Genomic DNA, 16,182 nt, shown 5'->3' with positions numbered 1-16,182 from the left:
TTCAATAAAAGAAATGCAAAGATCTGCATAGCCTCATGGACTAGGAAGAGATTGTTTTCTATGAAAGATAAGGAAGGTTTGTAGTTACTTTTGTATCTTTAAAGCCTGATTCAGCTCTGAAAATAATCTGTTTGAAATACTGTGTTATACTGACTCTTCTGCATTCCTTGAGTTCTCTCTCAACTTTCAAAGCTGCTATCCCATTCCCATCTCATCTGACTGAAATGTCATCAGCCCCATTTTGTCTCATTTTTACCTCCTAGCAAAGGATTTGAAGTTCACACTAAGTATATTTTATATTCATAACCTTACTCAGCTTTAGGGTGTATGACCTGTCATTGAAAAAAAAAACTTTTTATATCTTTATATCCAGTGGGGTTGCTTCACTTTGTTCTCATATTAAGAATTTTGGACTCCAGCCATGTGTGAGTCCTGGAGACGCTGTAGAGAGGGATGGACATTTGAGCTGTTGCTGTCCTGGCTGTCCCTCAGCCTCTGACAGGGACGAGCCACAGGCACAGGCATTGACTCGGGGACTCAAGTGGTTTTCAGGCTGACAGCTCTGAACCCTTAGCTGACTTTAAGAACTATATAAGATAACTTCAAAAACTACCCAAAAGAATTAATTTTGCTTATTATGGGATCTCACTTGTGTGGGAAATTTTTTTATAATTGTTGAACTGAGAAAAAAGTTCAAGCTCCTATCAAATACATTGAATAAAGGATTTCAACTCATACTGAGGTAAATGAGAATAACTTTCATATGTTCCTGCTTTGAGTAAATAATTTCACTGTGGTTTGTGATTGAATTATTTTGTTAGGTTAGGAACAAACAATGGTTTTGTCAATAAATTGTCAGCAGTTGGGTCTTACTCATCAAAAGCACCATCATTTTGAGAAAGCTGAAGCAATGAACTCTTAAGCTTTGAATAATCCAGTATTTTACTCCTCTCAAATATTCAAACTTTCAAAAAGCCTGAAGGTTTTTGCCCCTGAATAATAATGTATTCTTAAATTATCCCAGAACTATTTAGAAGACATTTTAAGCAGCAAATTTGGGTTGTACTCTTGCAAAAGAATAGAGTTTTTTGTTAAACATTTTAATTACTTTCTCTTTCTAAATTTTTAAAATATTTCAAATGTTTTTAGACATTTCATTTTGTTTTGTATCAAATCAACCTATATCTAACTCATTATTGTTCTATAGCTATTGTGATTATTATATTGTTTCCTATCTCACCTTTTAGATGCATTTATAAGAGACTATGCTCCATTGCTAATTCTGGATTCTGATTCCTAAACTTGGAAAAAAACATGTATTGACCACATTTCAACATGTTTGTCAGTGACCTTGGAATGGGCAGTGCTGTGGTTTTATTCACTGTTAGAGATTTAAGGTAGAATGATCAAGAATAATTACAGAAGGATTTCCTAAGACTGGTAACTGGGCACTAAAATGGTGAAATTCAGTGTAAATAAATGTAAAGTGACTCAGAGGAAGAAAATTGCTTGAGCTCCACATATAAAATTATGATCTCTGGGATTGTTAATTATCAAGAACAAGCCCTTGGGATAGTTACAGACAGTGCTGGTGAAAAGCATCAGCTCAGTGTTTGGTGAGTGTCCAGAAGAAATCACCTTTTAAGAATTATTAGGGAAAGAATAGAAAATAAACAAATCGTATATCTCTGCATAAATACATTGTTCATCAACCCTGTGAATGCCTTGTACTTTTCTGATGTCTCTCCATCTCAGAAGGCTTATTTTGGAATTTAAAAGCTTTAAAGAAAGGACATAAAGATGATGAAATTATTTGTGTATATGAAATTGCTAGATGTGCTGGGACTTTTTGTTGTCAAGGAGAAAATTTAGAGGGAGAATTTAAATATATTTGTATTTAGACTATAAATTTTTAATTAGCCTATAAATGCATTTAATATAAAATTTGAAATTCCTAATTTTCTTGTCCTTTACCATGACTGTTTATATTTTCTTTATGGAAGCATACTTCTGAGGGAAAGATATTTAACTGTATCTAACTTGATGATTTCATGTGGTATAGATTATTCTTTAGCAGAAGTCAATGGTAAAATCCAGTCAGATTAAAGACTGGAATATATAAATATATTTTCATGTGATAAAAATTCATTTAAAATATCACATGAAATTCTGTTCACTACAGGCAACATTAGTATTTGCTTCAAGAGGACTGCTCATTTGAATAAGAACATTATCCATAATCAGCAAGTCCTTTCAAAGCTTGGATCAATGCCAGGCTAAAAGTTCTCCATTCTTATCTCGTGGAGCCAAAGGAAGAAATGAAATGAGAGGAAAGAATTACAATAGATGTTCTTATCCACTGGCTTAATCAAGTAAGCACTTATCACTCCATTTAGTTTCAAAAAAAAAAAAAAAAAGAGAAGAAAAACCTCCCTTTTTGAATCTTCTGACCTTGTAAGTCAGACAGGCTGGCCTGTGGTATGCCAGGCTCAGAGATAACCTTCTCATTTCCTTTCCTGAGTTAAAGGACACATGTTCTGCACAGGGGAAAGAGAAAATCAGGGTTGTATTTACTTTAAGAAAAAGCAAGCTGGTGGGAAGTGCACTGACTGTGAGAAAGGAGGAAATCTTCTGTTATTCCTTTTACTGCATCCCTGGTTCCTGGCATTATCTGGGAGGGTGTCAGTGGTACCTGTGAGAGAACTCTGTGATCCTTCAAGTGGTGTGGTACAAAGATTCCTCTTATCCACGCAGAGCACATGCAAATGGCAGGAGAAGCAGAACATTTCCAGGTTTCCCTGACCCTTTACCAGTCTTCCTCGACTTACTAAGTGGTTTTACCTTCTGTTTAAGGAAAAGTTACATGTAAAAATGCAATTAAAATGAGGTTTATGAATTTAATATGCAGGATATATATGTGTGTGTTTTTAAGAGAAAACTAATGTTCCCTGCAGGCTGTGTGGAGGCATTGCTGGTGGCAGGGAAGTTGCAGCACCTTGAAGTGCATTCATATATATCCCCTTGCTAAACTTGCTAAACACTTCCACTTGCTAAACCTATGCCATCTGGTTATTTGGAAGAGAATACTTTATAGAGAATTGGAAGGAAAAAAGTTCAAATAAATCCTTTTTCTTTGTAATTTAAACTGCACAGAAATATCAAACTGCATTTTGACCTTATCTATCTATGTTCATTTTGTCTTACTCTTGAGGTGGTAGCCTCAGCCCTAAATACCCCTTGCATTTCCATCTTTTCAATTTCCTCTCCCTTTTTCCATACCTCAGTTACTGAAGCGTTCTGTGGCAGAGAGTAATTTTAATTCCACTGTGCTTTGAATAACCTCAGAGCTCAAATACCTGTGCAACTTATAGAATTTTCCTTGCTGCAAATAAATGCTGCATGGGAGGCTCCCTGCATGATTCAGCATTATAGAAATAAAAATGATTGGATCACAACGTGGTTTGCAAGGATTCAGTGAACTAGTTGTCAGTTTTGTTCCTGGGAAGCACAAGTGAAGGGGGCAAGAAAGGAGATCTGTACCAGCTGAGAGGATGGCAGAAGTACTGGAAAGAAAACAAGATTTGGAACCTCGCCACTGTTGATACAACAGAGAAAAAAAATAATGGTTGCAAATTCTGCATAGCTACCAAAATATTTGCTTAAAATTTTGCCTAGAGAAACAAGTAATTTTTCACACCTACAGCTGATTCAAGATGAAGTAGGTAAATTTTTACTATTTTGCACTAAAACTTTCCTTCCTGACCTAATCTCAAAATCATTTATCCTAACAAATTCATCAGTTTCAAGCTGTAGAGTCTGCTGTAATCATTGAGTCTGTCTATTATACTTCAGGTTAAATACTTATGGTATCAGTGTCACAACATCTACCTAAAAATTAAGAATTAAAAATATGAAGTCCTGAAAATCTATTCCATTATACAAAATATTCTAAATATTTTTTATCTCTTCACGGTAAAATTATGTAGAATTTTCTAGATGGAGCTTCAATTTCCAGACTTTCTCTCTTAGTTCTTTTATGCCTTTTCAGATCCAAATGTGTCTCTTTAAGAAATTAACTAAATTATCATGAAAATAGATTACAATAATTGAATTTAAGTTCCCTATGCTTTGTCACCTCCTCATTCTACTCTTTCTCCCCAGATAATCATATATTTTATGAGATGGGTATTTAGACTTAAATTAGATTAACTTTTTGGTCCCTTTTCCAAAATACCTGAACAGAAAATAAAGCCAAAATAGACCTCCAGTTGCAGAGGAAATTTGAAAATTATCACAACAAATCAGTTTTTAGAAAAGAGACTTTCCTGTCTTTACTTAAATCAATTTTTAAATGGCAACAAAAATACAGAAATCAGTTGAGTTTATTGGTTTCAGACTAAAATGGTGGGGTTTATTTTCACCATGTCCTAATGGATTCAAGTTCTGCTGGTTTGTATTCAGGATGAAAGGACTGTGTGGCATTTACACTGTGCTTCTTTTGTTGATTTGGAAGCATTGCTATTCGTCTGAGAACACCTTGAAATGGAACCCAGCTTGCAGCTTGAACACTGAGCCTGAGGCAATGATATTAGAATTATATTTACAGAATTAAAACAGATGAGCAGAAACAAATAATGATTATTTATGGTGTTTTTTTGACTCCAGTTCTAAATCTTATACTGTTTTATAAATTTCTGTGAAATTCTTATCCCAGAAGGCTGCTGAACACAGCCTTTCAAAAACACTACATACTGCTAATATTGGAATTTCTTTTAAGTTGTTTTTAGGAAATCAGGTCCTCTCCACCTATGACTTAATGGGAAAGAGCAAAGCAAAACAATGCGCTTGTACTAATTCTGTCTCTCAGAACAAATTTTAGACATTGATTTGGGAAAACCTGTAACCTTCTCTCTCTCTTTTAAATGCTATTTCTTGCAGACTAAGTTAATTTGGGGGATTTTTAGCCCGAAAAGTTCTTTCCATGGCTGAATGAAAAAGCCATTGGATAAAAGTCATTGTTTCACAGCAGGATTGTTCCTTTCTCATTTTCTCTTGGTGGTGCTGAGGTTTGGGTCCTGTTTTTCCTTTTCCTTATAAAGTCTCAAGGTTTTTTAATGACTTTGAGGTCAAAACTTTGGTTAATGCTGGGCAAAGCATAAAAATGTGTTGCTGCAAATGTTAATACAGCATAAAGAAGCAGTCTCTCTGTTACCATTTATTGTGTGGTAGTGTTTTGTAGTCATGTTTCCTAGAAAAATTCCTTCTCAAAATTATTTTTTTCTATTGCTTGAAAACATTTCAAGCTTATTGTTTGAATAGGATGGATCTCTGTCCTTGAAACAATTCCATTTTGAGCATCTCCTACATCTCACACAGTTTAGAAGCCAGCTGATGAAATTTCCTGAATTTTTTTCAGTTCAACTTCTCCAGCTCATAATATTCAAAGGCATGGGCTTTAATTTTCTTACTAGATTCCTAGAAAATTGACTCGGATTTTTGTGAATCAATCCATTACCCATGACTGCCTTGGAGATATAAGTCCTTGCTGTATGAAATTTCATAGAGCTAGAGCTTGCTATTTTAAATTCAGTTTATACAAATTATATTATTTAATACTTCTGTTCTTATTTCATGGCCAATACTTTACAAACTGAAGTCATCCCTGTCTAGGCTGTTTGACAACCTACTTAGAAAAAGGGATATTTTAGAAAGAAAGCCATCACAACTGAGCAGGCTGTAGAAAATCAGTGCCCTAAACTTTCATGAAAGTGGGGAGATATTCCCTGAATTGTTGATGCCATTAGCTCTAGCTTCATCCTCACCAAGGTGCTGAGCATGTAACAGATAAGCAGGTATATCTTTGTAGGGACAAAACCACCTCATGCTTTACTGCTTCTTTTACACACCCAGAAGAAAACCAAGACTTAAAGGGAGAAGCAGAGGAGGAGGAGGATGGCAGAGTACTTGCTCAGTTTTATTTAGTCTAAAAATAGAAAAACTGGTAACTGACACATCCTAAGGACAGACCTGATCAGCTGGACCAGAATCATTGTTAGTCAGGTCCTCTTGTCACATTTGTTTAAAAATATTTTTTTTTGCTTGGCTGAAAAAAGGGAAGAACACCTTTTCTGGAATCTTACATTTTCTTACTCAAGTTGTGTACATTTGCAAAAGCTTTTGAGCTCTTAATTGTTTTCTCTTTGTTGGTACAGTGTTGATTTGAGAAGTTTCCTTTATGCCACATAAAATTGTTATTTTCAATTACTTATTTAAAACACTTTCAGGATAATTTTATGAGATCACCAAATGTCTGGACTCCAGAAGGTTTATAAATCTCTATGAGGCTCTCAGTCTTTTCAGAGGTATAATTGCAGATGGGCCCATCTGTTCCCATTTCATTTTCATCTTCCATGTTTATCTACCTCTTTTATATTTGGCAGGATATGGATGGCAGAGAGGTGCAGCAACTGGTGTAAAAGTGGTAGTGCTTGATATATGTCAAGTCTGAAGAAAATACACCAAATTTTGCAACTTAAAAAAGATGTTATAGTAATAAGTGAATAACTTCAAATTCAGAGTTAGTGGACAAAAATGATGAAAACCTACAAACCCAACAGAAGTCACAAAGATAAATTCATATATAATTTATTTAAAGGATAATGTGGGTTTTTTTCAAAGGAGCTAGATAGTAACACCATTTAATGCAGTTGTAAACTAATAGGGACCAAGAGGAATTCTCAACAGAGCTCTTGGAAAATTTCAAAAGTCTGGAAAACTTCTTCTTAACATCTCAGATCTGTCATGACACATCTCTGTGCAAGTAACATACTTGTAGGTTGCATGTATATATATATCAGTATAAAATGTTCTTAAATTGGCTCATACATTTTAAGCTCTGAGAAGTGGTTTGGTTGGGTTTTTTTGTAAAGATCTTTGACTGAATCCCCACCTTTGATTAAAAAAAAAAGAAAAAAATAAAGTTGAGAGAAAAGGCAGAGTAGTTGCTGAGAAACCTCTCAAGTACACCTGCCTTTGAGGACTGCCATGAGTTGATTGTCCCTTGGTGCCTTTTTGCTCACTAATTAACATGGACAGGGCCTCACTGAATGTGCAAAGGCTCTGAGTGTCACAGAGCTCTTGGTGTGGGCACTCTCAGGGTCAGGATGTTCCTCTCCTGTGCTCATTGCAAGAGCTGCTGCTGCAGGAGGAATGGGGCCAGAGGGCAACAGTGCCTGGTCTGCACAGGAGAGAGAGAGGGAGAGAGGTTACCAGGTGAGGAATAGGAAAGAATCTCTGCCTCTCAGCTGACAGAACACCTGGGAACCACTTCTCCAGATATGGCTGACTGGATTAGCAACCCAGGAAATTTCCATCATCCTGCCTTAAATGTCCAGCACACAATCAGGTGAGCCATGGAATTTATACAAACAATTTTCTTTATTCCAGCCTGGGATCCCACTCACAGTGCTCAAATGAGCTCTATCAGAAAGTTGTATTCAGACTACCCTGAAAAAGCAGATTTGTCATATAGGACATAGCCCATAAATTTCCTCACTTTGTACATACATCTATATTTAGAGTTGGCACAGGTTATATGTGAAAGCAAATATCTTGTGACCTTTCGGTTTTGATAACCAAATTACTCATGAAAGACAGAACCTTTAGCACATTATTAAACATCCAATAAAATGTGTCTTCCTCATGTGACACATAATATATATTTTGGGGGGTTGGGCACCTTTCTAACTGTTCAGTCTTCAATATTTCCATAAAATGTAAAAAAGCTGTTCTTGGAACACAGGCACACTGGTGGTGAAATTCTAAACAAGGAGTACAAAGTAGAAAATCCTCTCTCAGCTGATGACAATTGAAGGGGGAGGTTTGTTTGTTTCTCTTTTTGAGGTATTCTGGCACAACTTGTTCCAAGCTGCACAGAGAGGCAGATCAGCAGGTGGAATGTAGGTGAAGCAGGTCCATGACATGATTCATCACTTGAATGTTATAACATTCTTAAAGGATTATTTACCTTTTTTATCCTGCCAAAAAGAAAAAAAATCCAATTTCTGTAATTTCTTTGTAGTTTCTGACATTGAGGGACCTCATATCAGTTGGGTACAGCATCAGTATGTCCCTATTTTACAAGCTAAGATGTGATACATGTTGATTATTGCCATGTCCAGTTTTGTGGGAGCTCTGTTATTTCTGTGAGACCTTGGTGCTGTTAGGGTGAACATCCCAGGTGCTGGGGCAACATCCTGGGCTAAGGTTGGGCCCATTTTAGGCTCATCTTGGGCTAATAACCCTGCAGTCCCTTTTTGACAAGGAACAATGACACCAGCCTTGTTAGGTCTGACACAGGTGTGATTTGCTCATCATTCAGATTAGTCTTTCAGTTTAGGAAACTTCAGTTCACCCTTGTGGAAGCATTCTGTGAAAAATATTTCTGTTTCACATATATCCACTCCTTGTCCACTTTGGACCAAAGTGCTGGACTGGAGGTGCTTTATCAGCCCCATAAGGGCTGTGCTCAGTCCTTATGCAGGGACTGACTGCACTGTGCCAGGCAGTCTGCTCTGCTCTGCAGTGCCCTGGCACACAGGCTGCAGGACATCACTGTGTCAGTCTGCTGGGCTCTCCCCTGTCTAAGGGCTTCACTTCTCTCATCACACAGTTCTCTGATCAGAAGGAATTATCCTCTGAAGTGCATTTACAGGCTTTTTCTGCTTGCAATATGTATTCAGGTATGTGCACAGTCCTGAGCATCTTATAAAATTTTTTTTCAGATTATTTTTACTACCTACTCTCCTTTATAGACACAGAATGGAAATAAAAGACATCTGCCTGAGGGCAATAAAAGGCATCTGCTTGAAGACTGTCATGAGTCAGATCCCAGCTGAGTATTTCAGTCTTACTCTGGTCACCCATCCACTTGTCTCAGAGTGAATTGCTCTTCCTTCTCTCTCTTAGATCACTGGAGTGCCTCATTCTTGCAAGTCTGCTTCCACTCTATTCTGCAAGCTTAAACATAGAATATATAAAATTAGATTGGTAAAAAAGAAATAAAATAACCAAAAATATACCTCTTCTTTTCAAGGAGTTCTATCAAGGGCCTCTTCTTTTCAAGGAGAGACTAGTTATTTTGAAATACTAACCTAATTTCATAAGAATTTTCTTTCTCATAAATGGTTTCCAATTAATGCACAATATCACTGTACCATGCAGCATTTAACCTCTCACTAATTGCCACTAATGACACATTACTGCATCAATAATTTTGTAATAGATTGAGTAATGGTTTTAACACAGTTCCTGAAGTAGTTGTCTCCCACTTCTTTATCACAGAAAGATGATAAAACACATGAAATATTTCTAACTGATGACCTTTTTGGTTTTGGAGTTGGCTGATTATTTGAAGGCAGTGTTCCTGATCTTAACATATTAGAATGCTTTGTGCTCTACAAAGACACTTGACATGCTTTATAGAGCACCTGTCTCACAGTATCCTTTTCTTCCCTGCAGCAATGGCTTTGTGACTTCTGTTTGTTAGAAGCCAGACTGAAACCCTTACATGGTAATTAGTTGGGATTCACAGTAAAAAATATTAATCAACTTGGTAAAGACCCCTTGTTTTTCTTGAAAGTCATGTGTCAGAATAAAAAATAAATAATAAGCAACCTCTTTCTAATGGAATGAGATTATTGGAAATTATTATCAATGTGCAAAAAGGATGTCTAAATTGAAAGAGTAGGTCTCAGGTGCTTCTGTAAGGCAACAGCAATTACAGTGTTAAAATATCCATGATTACCTCTGTTTCTGAGAAGATCAAATGAACTGAGAAGGAGCTTGTACTTGCCTGAAAATTAGTATCATCTTTTTTTTTACAGTTAACAAAAGAAGACTTAAACATATCCTTTCAAAGATGTTTATATTTTTAAATTAAATTTATTCATTCTACATTAACAGATAATAGAGATGGCATGTCATTGACATCTTCCATGTTTCTGTGTAATGAAAATCCAGCTGTGAAGTTTCACATTCCTGAATGCTGAATGGGCACCATTTAATTAAATGATCCCTGCAACTCTGTCAGTGATCCATCTGCTGCAGGCCCTTTCAATTTGGCAGTTTGCAGAGGAATAGAATGAGATACAGAATAAAATGTACAGTTTTCTGCCGTGAAAGCTTGGGGTTTGTACATTGGTCAGAAAAGTTTTACTGTGCAGGATGCAGGACTTGCAGGACTGTTAATTCTGGTCCTCTCCACTGGAGGACAGTCTGCTGTCACATCCAGCTCCCTGCTCTGGCAGCAGTGCTGGGCTGGAAAGAATCTGCCTCAAGTTCCTTCAAGGGAGGAAAAGCATTGCCACTCCTACAACAGAGCTCTGAGGCATTATAGGCGTATTTAAGGTTTTCCACAAAGGCAAAGTGAGCGCCTTCTGCAGCCTTACGTCTTTTCCATGATAGCTAGTGATGGAAAATATCAGTAAAAATAGGAGTCTGGCCACAAAGTCCAGGAAAGCAAAACATTTCTGTAGAATTTGGGCAGATTTATAGAGAAACTATCCAAGAGTTCGCTGCCCAGTAAAGTACTGAAAAAGGAAAATTATCCTTTTTGCTAAAACTGCAAGGAAAACTGAGGGCACCAAGAAAGAATTGAAGACAGAGTTGTAGTTAAATACACTGTAAAAAAACACTATGTTTTCCTCAAGGTCCTGACTCACCTCAAATTAATAAGAAAGAAATTCACAGGTTTGGTAAAATTGGATAGATCAGAAGGACACTGCAACTTATTGCCTAGCTTTAATTGTCAGCTGAGTTGTAATTCTCCTTACAGAATCCATTCAGCCCCTGTCCCAAACCTGCAGAATTTAATGAAATCTTGTACCCAAGAGTCTGTGGAGTATGGAGAGTCTATTATATTTTTTAAGTTTGATGTGCCTGAGTGCACACTTAAATATTTCATCTCATCCAACAACTTTCCTTACAGTTTTTTCTTGCAGCATATGTGCATGCAAGAGATTGAGGGTTCTCACTCTAATTCAGAAAGCACCATGGGGATGTGCTCAACTTTATAGCCTGCATATCTAAAGGATAGTATAATGGTTGAATTAGTTGGATTTTAGGGCTCAAAACTTGAGTTCAGCATTAATGCAGATTTCCCCTCTGACCTTGAGTAAATCACATGTAATCTCAGGCTCCATTTCCTTGCCTGCAAGCTGAGGGTGCTGCTCTGCTTGACAGGCAAGACTGAAATGACTGTGAGGTATTTTTATAATGGAAGCTATCAGTATCCAGGTACTCAAACCTATTCAGAGCCTAACAAACAGGGGATGCTGATGGATCTGTCTGCCCTCTGCACAAGGTAAACATGGATTTACAAGTCACAGTGCAGATTTGTCTTTGTAAATACCCACCCAAGTATCTCTGAAATGTGTTCATTCTGTTTAACACTGATAATGGGAAAAAAAAAACCCTCTTAGTGTTCCTTGTACAATCCAGACAAAGTTTTTAATATCTTTCATGTAGGAAGCATTTTTCTAAGCTAGCCTAAAAATTAATTTTAGACAGATGCATGGTAAGTAAGGGGGAGAGGTTCTGCAAATGGGTCCTAAGGAATTGAAGTTCCTCTTTGGTTATGTAAGGTAAATACTGGAGTATTTTCATTTTATCCTACATCTACAAAGAGGGATTTATTGTTCTTTCCTTGCTTCTCCTTGTCAATGACAAATAAAGAGTTGAGAGATTAAAGTTTATCTTAAGAACCTCAATTCAGTAGAAAATTACACCTCAAAGTAAAGATAGACCATTTAATTATTTTCAGACACAATTTTTTATTCTTGCATTATTCAATATTGCATACTCAGACACTGTACTAAAAAAAAAAAAAAAAAAAAAAAAAAAAAAAAAACAAAACCACTAAAAACCCAACCTAAATTGAAAATTGATTAATCTTCTAAAGGAGAAAACAGTTTCCAGTAATTGAAAGGATGCCATTTTCTCCTTTGGATCTTGCATTGTCATGGTCATATTTCTTAATACATGCTGTCCTGACAGCGTGTTCTTGAGGTCCTCAGAAATTGCTATGGTTTGCAAACACTTTTTTTATTACCACATTCCAGTTTCACAAAATACACTTGACTGAGTATGTGCCAGCATGGGCACTAGCTGTAAAATTCTGATTTTCCGTGTCATCTCAGAGCAGTTTCATTCTGTCAGCTGGTATGTCAGATGTTCCCTTGCCATGTGTTTGGCTGAGGGAAGAATTTTGGGACTGTCACAAAATTTTGTTTACTGGACTGAGAGGTTCATTGGATACCAGGCTCTTATTTTACTCTTGCTATAGAAGTTTGTGATGTTTGATACACATAAGAGGCATTTAGAGTCCCTCTTGTACCACAGATACATCAGCATTAGTCCACCCCAAGATATTCAACTAAATATCAGATGCTTCTCAGAAGGCAATATGGTATTTTGTTCCAGCATTTTCATGTGCTCCTAAGTATGTGGAAAGAGGAATTCTTTTTGAATTCCTACTGAATTACAGAAGTTTTCACTATCAAAGAATGGTTGAAATTCCAAAAAGGAATTTCTTTTCCAGATCACATGGATTCTTCCACTGAACTGAGATAATTTTTGATTGGCTTGGGTTTAGGCTGCATTGTAATGTACAGAGGAGCTTTTTATGTGGCAGTATAAGGGAAAGTGTTTGCCTTTTAGACAGGCAACAGGGCTGAAAGTCTGTGCTTATCATAAGAGCAGTTGTATCATTTGACATCAAAAGCCAAAACCCTTTTGCTTTATTTGCATGAACAGTCAGGTTTTGAAGCTGTTAAATGATGAACATTACTGTAAAAAGGCAAGTACTCATAGCCAGAAACTAGCAAGTAAAGAAATTGGTAATATAAGCATAAAAACTGTACTCCTTTGGAAAACTTGGCTGTATATAAATGATAGCTTCCATACCACTATTGCAGCAATTGTTATGCAGTATGACCAGCAGGAAAAGGACACAGTGGAAGTCTCACCTTTGGAGTCAGAAATAATCAGCGTCAGTAACTGTGCCAAAAACCCAACCCAGAATAAAATCAATTTCAAGACCCAATATACCGTAATTGGTTTCTTTCTGCTTCTCTCAATTCAAGTATTTGTTTATGTCTTCATATTATCATGTAAATCAATATATCCCTATATTCATTACATATGTGTGTATTAGACATACATGTTTCATAATGAAGCATCTTGAATTCATGAATGAAAGTTAATATCTCCCAAATAGTTTTTCTTTCCCTGTAAATTGTAGGAATCTCAAAATGTTACTCCCAAATAAGCAGTAGAATCTTATTTTCAGTGAATACAATGACAGAACCCTGTTTATTTCAGCAGGAGTAGAATTGATTTGCAAACCAAACTGTTTCCTAGTTTTCAAATCACTGGCTTTCTTCTTCTGGTTGTAAGTTTCATTTATTATTGTCTTACTGTTTTAATAAAAATCCATTGTATCAACATGGACAAAATTATAGATCAATTTGATCTCTTTAAAAATAATTTTCACAAATATTAACTTAATCTTTTGAAAACATGAGTTCATTTAATGCATTCTAAAATTTGAGTTAGTTTTGTGCAAAGACAGGCAGGTTTTATGTGTCAGTCTGAAGCCTGGGAAAAAACCTCTGTGTACTTTACAGCTGTTTATGAAGAAAGTAAATATCAATGAATTGTGGCCTATAGACCACAACTTAAACAATCTTATGACTACCTATTTTGCTTTTATTCCAGCTATATATTTCTCAGTTTTTTTTAACAAAATGAAAATGTTGATAAATTGCTCTATTTCCTTCTATAAGCGGTCTAGAATTTCATAATTTTTAATTCATTGTTGATGCAGCAATGATGCAGCAATGATGCAGCATTGAGATGGCTGAATACACTGAACATTCAGAATAGGCCAGGGCTAAAAAAAAAAAAAAAGTTTAAAAGTTTAATACTAAAGCTGTATTCCAGTTGGACAGCTTAGCAAATTAAGGTTTTCTGAATTTCTTTCGTTGATACCTATAACCTATATATATTTGCATAACTCTTCTCAAGAAACCTTGACAGAAATATCATGTCTGCTTCCAATACTTTTCATTCCTAGCACAAGCATGGAGAATGTATTTCCAGATGGACAGTGCATAGACAGAAACACAATGGTTACTGATGGGAATTTCCAGCCTGTGGCAAAAAATTACTTGGATCACCAGAGGAGAATGCAACTGCCTTAATAAAAGGGAATAATAATTTTAAAAAATAAAGCAGGATTATAATCTTATAATCTAAAGTTTGGAAAGGTAATACAGGTTCTAGAGGAGAGAACTTAAGGTTACTGAAGAAATTTGGCACTAATTAGAGTAATTGTGTGCTGGCCATTGCTGAGATGTTCTGCAGTGATATTCTTCCTCATTTGTCATATTGATACCAGTATCTGCCAATCTGTGTCAAACAGGAAATGCTTATTCTTTTATACCTTGATTATTGGAAGCCATATCTGTTGTCACCTCATAGCAGAGAAAGAGTTAGTCACCTTACAGCATTTTGTTTTACCTGGTGGTTTCTGATAACCACTTGTGTTTGAATTCCTTGGGTCACCTTCTCAGTCTAGGAAATGTCAAGATGAAGATCTTGGCTTACTAAAGACAATGTTTTGTTTCATTTGCAATACATTTGTTGTGACCCATACAAACACCCAAGGGTGTGATTCTAATGAAATACACTCACAAAAATAATAAAAAAGTAAAGTAAATAAAGCAAAACCCCCACCAGTTTCTATATTGGTTTATATGGTAATAATTTTACAATTCTCCTAAGAGGCATCTGACTGACTTCTGATCTGATTGGTCACTTTAATATGTTGCAGTTGCCCTCTTGCTTCTTTCACCTTGTCAAAAAGCCATATGTTCTGCAAATAACAAACATGGTGTATTTCAATAACTTAATGATACCTCTTCCAACAGTAATTATTTTAATTGCTGCAATCACAGCACCATAACACCTGCAATTCAGAGTTCATATGAAATATTAGGTAATATGAACCTGTGTAGAGGGCTGTCCATAGGTCACCTAGGAGATGCCCTGCTCTGTTCCAAACCCATTCTACAATTCTGATGAGAAGGAAATGGTTCATAAAGAGTTCCCCCTGAACAGGCTGTGTGATTGTGTGATATCAAGTGAGGAATCTGATCCTGTTCATGTGTGTTCTAACACAGAGTGTTCTCTGCAGCTCCAGCTTTGCCAGAAGGGTTGCAAATAAAATGAGTGGAGGGAATTAATTTATAAATTGAGTGGCACAAGATACAGTTTCCCAGAAGAATTTAGATTAATATGGATTAGAATTTTTGACAGAGAAGCCTATTAGGAAATCAGAATGCTGTTTTCAGGCAAACTGAACCCCAGAGTTTATAATGGTTAAGTTCTAAAGGCAAGTGTCCAAGCATATTACTGAAGAATTTCTTTGCTTAAATGGCAGCAATCTTCCTTTATGACAGAGAGCTGGAAGAGCAGAGCAGCTGTCAGTCTGAGATGCAATCAGTCTCCTACAACATATGCTTCATGACATGCAGAGAGCGGGACAGAAAATAAACATCATGGAGATTTTCCTGGCTGAGAGAACATGCTATACAGAAAAACAGACCGGCTAAGTAGATTTATTTCAACAGCTAGTGAAGCTAAAATTTTTCACAAAACTCCATTTCAAGCTCCATACTCGAAATAATTTCAATGGCTTTTCAGCCTGATACTAACAAAGGTAAGAATAATGTTCAGTAACAGGAAATAAAATAGATTTTTTTTTGACAACAGAAAATTAGATTTTGTTTTGACATTCTTAAACCGTGTGTTTCAAGTTTTCATTTTGCTGTGACATTTCAAAATAATATTTAACTAAATTTGTTGCCTAAGGAGTCAGAATTTGGAAAAAGTATTTTAACAGAACAAGATAATTTGTCAGCTTTCAGTGTGTTTTTAACTAGTAAATTTGGGTAGGAAACAAAAGTAGCAGTTTTGTTCAGATGTAGCCCAAGCAGATTGTTTTCTCTGTGTTTCTCTTCACACCACAACTAGTAAAAAACAAGTTTATTTTACAAATGCTTGTACTGGGCACTACCCAGTGCTACACAGAATGGCCAGACCTCAGCCTAAAATTTCCCA

At 36.2% G+C, this 16,182-nt stretch overlaps 1 long non-coding RNA gene across 3 annotated transcripts in view; it reads left to right on the top strand.

Annotated features, from left to right (window-relative positions):
* Positions 1–15,373: 15,373 nt before the first annotated feature.
* LOC128793237 (uncharacterized) overlaps positions 15,374–16,182 on the top strand; it is a 52,169-nt gene continuing 51,360 nt past the window's right edge. For all 3 annotated transcript variants that reach the window (XR_008432701.1, XR_008432702.1, XR_008432700.1), the window contains exon 1: positions 15,374–15,781. This is a non-coding gene — a long non-coding RNA (uncharacterized LOC128793237). The remainder of the gene's footprint in view (positions 15,782–16,182) is intronic.

This window comes from Vidua chalybeata, chromosome 10 (assembly GCF_026979565.1).
Source record: "Vidua chalybeata isolate OUT-0048 chromosome 10, bVidCha1 merged haplotype, whole genome shotgun sequence".
Classification (NCBI taxonomy): domain Eukaryota; kingdom Metazoa; phylum Chordata; class Aves; order Passeriformes; family Viduidae; genus Vidua; species Vidua chalybeata.
This window is presented reverse-complemented; position numbering and strand designations above follow the sequence as displayed.